Consider the following 7,992-nt stretch of genomic DNA (forward strand, 5'->3'; position numbering starts at 1 on the left):
ATTAGGTTAGTTTGAATAATCCACAATGGTTGGTAATGAGAAGCTGACCTGTTTATTCTTAACAGGGTTAAATAAACACAAAATAATAAATAGTCAATTAACCACACAAACTGAATTGGCATCAGTGCTCTGCTCTTGAACAACAAGAGTGTAAACCAAGGCTTAAAAAGCCATCAGTGCAAACAATATTGTAAACTGTATTAAAAAAGCAAAACACACAAAAAAGCTGAGTAGAAAATAAATAGTGGGATGCTGGACAGGTCGCTAGGTGTGCTGAAAAACGCGGACCGGATTTGGGGGGAAAGCTGGAATGGATTACCTACATTGGTGCACTGGAAAACACGGACCGGAGTTTTGAAAACAAACTGGATCGCTAATATTTTTGCTAATATCAGCGGCCGATCCGATCCAAATATCGGATCGGGACATCCCTACTGTCTGATATCCCATGTAAAGCCATCTTGATCAAAACTGGGATATTTCCCATTTAGCCTGCTGATGAGGTTTTGACAAATAACATACAGTACTCTCATGAATCATGTCAGGTTTTGTAGAAAGTTCGGACCCAAATGCAAAAAGTTCAAATTCAAGAGTTTAATTGAACAGAAAAAGTCAAAAAAACGACTCCAACAAAGAACGTCCCGTCAAACGGTGAAAAAAACGCAACAAAAATGCAGGCCCTTGGCCACAAAACTGAAACAGGAGAAGAGCTGACAAACCAGAGGGCAGTCCAAAGAGTGGTCTAGAGGCAGGCAAGGGTCAGGTCCCAATAAGCAGTCCAAACAGGCAGGTAATCCAAATCGGCAGGCAAAATCCAAAAACCGGGTTCACAGGCAGAGTTCAAACAAGCAGGTTGGCAGACAGGCAAAGCAGGTAACAACGGTTTGATATGCCCAGAACAAAAGACTGGGACAATCTGACAAACTGGGGCTGACAGAGCACAGAATAAGTAGGCCTAATCATTAGGACTTAACAGAGAACAGGTGAGCACAAAATGGCCGACAATGACCACATGGAAGCATGACAGGTGAGGGCGGAGTCATTACCCAAAATAAACAAAAGCACATGGTTGCAACACACAAAATGTCCAGCAGGTGTCAATGAACATGCAAGGATACTGACAGAATCCAAACTCACATGGTAAAAAATAAAATTCTACATCAAAAGTCTGAAAAAGGTTTTTAAAGGTATTTAATTTTTTTTTACATTCATATTAATTTAACAGTTCAGTTATATTTTTTGTAAATAATGTCTCCCTACATGGTGATTTAAGTCCTGTAAATAATTTGTTATTTTAAAATGTTGGTCAAAAATACCCTAATTTCATTTAAATTTAGGTTTATTTTTGCGAGAAACAGACAAATTACTGTTTATGTTAATTACAAATATCTATATCACTCTTAAAGATATAATATGCAGGATTTATCTATTGGTGTTTGTAAACACACAGCTTTCAAATTTAGCCCCTCCTTCCCTGATCAACAAGTGACAGAGCAGTGGTGAATGAAAAGAGTGAGCTGCGCTGGCGAGAAGTGAGTCATGAATCTGACTAATACACATTTTCTGAGTGTTTCATGTCAGTTACGTTCTTAAACACAAATAAACATGCCCACACCTCCACACAGCCCTGTCATTTTTGGTTTTGTTTTTTAAGGAAAATATAATGCATAGTATACCGTTAAAGCCATCATGTATAAATTGTGGGTAGGTGTAGGACATTGGTCTTCCTCATAAAAAACCCCAAACCCTCAGAGTAATGACGACATGATCAGTGCTGACCACAACCCAAATTAATGACATTAAGCCTAAAAGAGTACTGTGACAATTTAGAATATGGGCTTTTTCGCCTACTCACTCACCAAGTTTGTGTATTAAGTATAGAGCTGGAGCCAGGAAGTGATTAGCTCAGCTTATCATAAATACTAAAGGCAGGGTCAAATAGCCTGTTCAGTCAAGTTCAAAAGTCCAACTAACAGCACTCTAAAGCTCACCAATTATTAATTTCACATTTGTTTTGTTGTACACAAATGACACAAAACTACACAAACTATGACATGATTCAAACTTAATCATTTAGCAGTATCTTCTTATCAAGTTAATGTTTTTATAGTTTAATATAACATAGGCATAGCCTGCGGTTAGCTATCTTAACTTAACATAATCTTAACAGTTTGCCTTGTTTTGCCTACAAGAACCTCTAAAGCTCACTATCAGGACAAGGCATAGTTTTACAACATATCATCTTAACTGAGCTTCATATTTACCTTACAGATAAGATGTGCATGCTGCTTCTAGGGGATTTTTTTTCTCCTTTTGATGGTTCCTATAGTTGGGGCATACTGGGGATTGCCCAGTGTGTTTTTGCCTCTGTTTGTTTTGTATGTGAGTGAGGAGGAGGTCCACTCAAATAGAAAAGCTAATCCAAACCACAAGTTCCCTAATGCAGCTCAATGGGGAGGGCTTCCACGTCATCCAACACCAGCCCCAAATAAGATTACTTTGCAGAAAATACTGAGCCTCTCAAACATTCTGCTGTATTCCCTGGAGCTCTTCACTGCATCCCTCTACACACGGGAAAAAAAAGCAAAACAGTGCTTCTCACGTGTTTTAAATATCAAGGTTGCATATGTCATTCACACATTGCACATTGACATCTTTCATTTTCAGACATCACTTCCTGCCCTGCTCACTGATGAGCAATTGATTTGGGTAAACATATTGCAGCTGCCCCCACAGTTCCAGTAAAAATGCTCTTCAGCAGCCTACACAACATTATTAGTCCCACCTACAAAGCTATTTGTAGACGAATGTGTAAAAAAGAATAAGTATGTGTTGAGCCCACATCCTGCTTTCCTAAAAGTGGGTGAGTAGGCTTTACTTAGTGTTGTGCTGCTTGGTGCTATTTTTGATATTAGTTAAATTGGCCACCATGAGCTAAGTATAACCGATTCTAACAATGTGGAAAAGCTTTAGGATTCATCTCAATTACTCCCTGTGGTAGCACACATATGGAAAGGCCTCTGGATAATTAGAGGGAATATATAATGTGTCTCAACATGCGCTTCTATTACTGCTGCATAATAATAATTGGAAGCACTTTGACAGCAGCATGTACAGTAAAAGCCCTCCCATGATTTTGCATGAAATATTGATGCTCTATATTATATCAGCAGTTGATTGCAAATACCTGATTTGTTTACAGAGGTTATAATTAGAGGAATGCAAAATGTAGTGGTATGTTCTGCATATGTGCTTATTACTGCATAAACAAGTCTCAGGATATACAATTAGATCAATCCGTATTCAGAGGAAGTGAGAGGAATAAAGCCAAACCTGAATAATTATGATTTTTAAATCACAAGTCAGCACTTCCCTTTGAAATCAGGCTCTTGTTCTAGTTTGCCTCAACAGCACCGAACTCTCTCTCAGCTCAGCATATAAAAGCACAGAGGAAACTAGTGGAGAATCAGCGAAAGGGAGAGAGGATATAATTAGATAGAAGAGTAGAAGAGTGGCTTTGCACCGCATCTAGATAGATGAGAGAGGAGATAAAAGGAAATGAAGGGAGAGGTGGAAAAACTGTGTGGGTTAATGACAAAATTCGGAATGTAATAGGTTTAAGAGGTGTGGTCAATCCACAGTCAAAAGACTTGATTTGGCCTCTTCTACATTTATTGCTTCAGAATGCATCTTTTAAGTCACAGCTGTTGTCGGCAGAGTTTGCTATGATGTTCCTTTGAAAAGGCCCTTTGGAAAAGAGGATCCTGGCGAGTAAAAGAGAACTGGGTCAAACGTGTAGTTTTGGTTCGCTGTGGGAGAGGACGTTGTGCTCCAGTCGCAGCTTCTTTGATGTTGGCTGTCAGGAGCAGGAGTTGTAAAGGAAAGAATTAATAATCAAGTCTAATTCTACAGCTAGATACACAGAGAAGCCTCAAAATTCAGTGTGCACACTCTGCACACTGAAGACTGTGCAGACTGTGAATTCTGGCTGCTTATTCCCATCATTATACCACAGAATGAAATTGGGTAGGGACTGTGGATTGGTGTTGGTCTTTCATGCACAACAACTCGGATGCGCTAATCAGACTGTGACAGACTTTGGGGAATAATGCATCACACACAAACAAATTCTAGATGCTGCTGATTAGATGGTAGGAGGCATTTCTTCTCCTAATTTATTCTGATTACTCTAACATGTGTGCCTCAATGTTTGTCTACCTGTCAACAATCTATGCCATGCATGATATAGTAGATTTTGATAACCTGACTTTTGATTTTGAACTCATTGTTGCATTCCTTTAATTGTCAGTTCATTGTTTCATTAACTCGTAATAAGACAATGTGTTTGCGGTTAATCATTTCTCCAGAACAACCACTTCCCATACTTGGCATATGTTGTGCAGATTCACACATGTGGAAAAAAACTGACCTTTTGTTTAGCCTTTCACACAAGGTTCCAATTTTTGTGTGTGTCTCCTAACTAGTTAGTCCATTGATTTTAGTGACCCCATGACCTCCTAATGGTAAAATTCCACTGCTGAATACTTATTGTGTCAACTACAACTACCTACACTGCTTGTAGGAACTACAGGCTTATTCTTGGGTTTGTGCATCCATATCTCACATCAGTTCCCCCTTTCCCCTCTCCATACCACATGCAGTCCAGAAATACATGTAAACACGTTTTATAGTTGTGATTCTACCACAACTCTGTATGTGTGTGTGCACAGATGAGACATGTGGGTTATCTATTTTTTTTATCTATCACGGTAAGGTTTATTGCTCAGTCTCCTCTAACCCACCTATCATAAGCCCATCACCGCTAACATTTTTTGTTGTAGTATAGAAGACCAACCCTTTGAGCCAACATCTGCCCCTCCCACAGAATAAATGAGGCAGAATACTTTTGCTTCACTGGATGTTTGCTGCATTCACATTGCATGCCAGACCTGCATGACTTGCTGCAGTATTTTTCCTGTTCACCACCTCTCAGTTGCAACCCCCCACTCCCCTCCCTCAAAAAAAACAACAACCAAAAAAACTAAAATGTGGAGTGGTAGATATGCAAGAGGAATTCATTTGGGTCCCCTGAAGCTTTTGAAATATCCAGCACATGGTGTAAACAGTTGGGAAAAAACAGCATTTTCTTACCTTTACTGCCTCCAGCAATAAAAAATCTCTTTGAACAAAACATTTTGTTTAATCAAAAACAAATGTGTCTCTGTTGTTGTTGCTCTTTCAATTACTCAGATAAAACTGGAGAAAATAAGAAATAGCTGCATGGTCAGATTGTTGGTCACACTAAATAAAAATGTCCACTTTTTTTTTTTACCTCAACTTGGAAGACACATTTAGGTACTTCAGACACCCTCTTAGGCCTCCTAATTAAAATTGGGCAGCCTCAGGAAAAAGAAAATGCTATCTGTACCAACCACTTTTTACATCATGTTCACCCTCTTTAGACTCCCTGAAAAAGAAAATATATTTTAAAGGGTCTTCTGCTTCTTGCCACCCTCAGTTCCTTTCAAGCCATCTGAGGCCTGAGCTGCTATAATTTATTAATGAGATAAATCCCTGCACTCTATGGCCACTTGCCATTTCAATTCAAGAGCAATATTCCAACTGATGGAAATTTTTGTTGAATCCAAGATTATAAAGCACCACTAGGAGTGTGGTGCGGTTTTTTTTACACAAATGAGAAAGCAACTGTACATATTGGAGCTGGGGGAGGAAATAATTACAGCAATGTGAAATGCATTATTCTTGCTTGTGTACGGATACTTGAAAGCACCGGGAGATAAAGAGTTCTGCAATGTGAGTGCTTCTGCCAGCGAGGAAAGGGCTAAAACTACAGTGAAATGTGAGGATGCATTATTAACATTCAGAAGAGAATGAGTATAGGCCACTTTAAATCTGTCAATTCAATTGCCATGATTAAATTATCAAGACAGTCATCAGTGTAGGGAACTGTGCCCTGAGTCTTTAAACTGGATTAGACTTCACCAGGTTTCGGTTTGATTGACGTGCTGTAAGGAGGTTTTCACAAGCTTTTTAATCACGGTCCAGTTTAACGAAGAGATTGGAAATGATTGAGGCTTAATGTAAGAGAGCAGGGTGCATAATGGAGATTAGGATGTAAACCAGTGTTTAGTTGGTCATCTCTTATCCATCCATCCATCCATCCATCCATCCATCCATCCATCCATCCATCCATCCTTCTGTTTTCCATGTATCCATCAATCCATCCTCCTGTATTTCAATCATCCATTCATTCATCCACCATTCCTTCCTTTCTTCCTTCCATCATTCCTTCCTTTCTTCCTTCCTTCCCTCCTCCACCCACCCACCTATCTATCCATCCATCCATCCATCCATCCTCCTATCCTCCTGTTTTCCATGCATCAAACCATCCGTCCATCTTTCCTTCCTTTCTTCCTTAACCCACCCACCCGCCCTTCCTTCACTTAACCTTCCTTCCTTCCTTCCTTCCTTCCTTCCTTCCTTCCTTCCTTCCTTCCTTCCTTCCTTCCTTCCTTCCTTCCTTCCTTCCTTCCTTCCTTCCATCCATCCATTTTTCTGATTGACTCTTGACTCTTGATTTATGTTGATTCAGGCAAATTATTCACAAATTGGGACATTATCATTGGCAGGATTGTTAGAAATGACTTCCCTATATATTCCCTAATATTTAGAAGCATGTATACTGATATGCTCCTCACTCCGAGGTTACAGTATACATACAGTATGTGTTGTCCTTTCTATAGTATGTGCCATTTTCATATGCAGATTGCTTCATGGCTTTGCATGTTTATAAGAAATTCTCTCTGATTACTTCTTGACCCAGTGGCCATCGCAAAGCGTGTGACAGCCATGCCAAAGCTCTTGATTAAATGCTTTGTTCGGAGCCAAATGCATTCCTTATGCACTGATGTATGCACCCTTCATCATCCACCACCCTCCATATGGGAATTCATGTTTGTTTCTATGGCAACACATATCAGTGTAGGAATGAATGGATTCTAACATTTTCACTGGCAAGAGTACTTGCCATGTTTAGTGATATAATCACTCATACAGACACAAATGTACATAAACACACACACACACACTAAGCTGTCATTAATTGCGGTGAAGTCAGGGTAAATGCTTTAGTTTTCCATGGAAAGACAAAGAAAAAGTAAACACATTGAAAAACAGACTTGACTGTTTTCACAAAACCACCCAGTGAGCATTTTCCCCCTCATTTGCCCCAAATCCTTTTAACCCAGGCATCTGGACCATGGCTGCAAACAACTTAAATGTTTTACGCATGGGCAATCCAACTCCACTCACACAGCAGAGGAGAAACTGAATACTGCTTCGGAAAATAAAGTGAAAAGGAGAGGTGGTGCTCATGGATCAAGACCTCCTATTTGTAAGTGAATATGGGTCCATTAAGGACTAGATGGGCCATTTTTCATATCTTCTGTTGTTAATCTGTCACGTAGGTTTTGCGTATTTTACTTTACTTGCCTATTTTTGTCTTTGCATTATGTTTATCGTTATGCATCATCAGACCAAAGCAAACTGGCATGAAACTGGTTTCTGATTCTGATGAGTGTAGGAACAAGATTCCTGGGCATTTGGGTTGTTTCAGGACTCTTGGCTTCAAGGATTTTAAAAAAGTGGAATATAGCTGTAAATGTGAAGCAATGTGTAAAAACAGGTGTTTAACATCTCAGATTGAGCCAAAATGACAGAATAACGTTAGCATTTCCTTCAATTGACAGTCTGTTTTCCGGTGACTTTTGAAGCTCTCATGCTTCATTATGCTGAGATAGAGAGAAAGAGTTTATCAGTCCCCAATCCGCTGAAATGCATTAAGGACACTCCTGTCCTCAAAGCCAATCACTGTCAATGCTGGCAGCGGACAAACTGCTGACTGACTCAAAAGCTGAGGTGTTACAAGACTGTGAAACAGCCAGTGGCATCTCTCGCCTCTCCTATTAGCAT

This window comes from Scomber scombrus, chromosome 10 (assembly GCF_963691925.1).
Source record: "Scomber scombrus chromosome 10, fScoSco1.1, whole genome shotgun sequence".
In the NCBI taxonomy this organism is placed as follows: domain Eukaryota; kingdom Metazoa; phylum Chordata; class Actinopteri; order Scombriformes; family Scombridae; genus Scomber; species Scomber scombrus.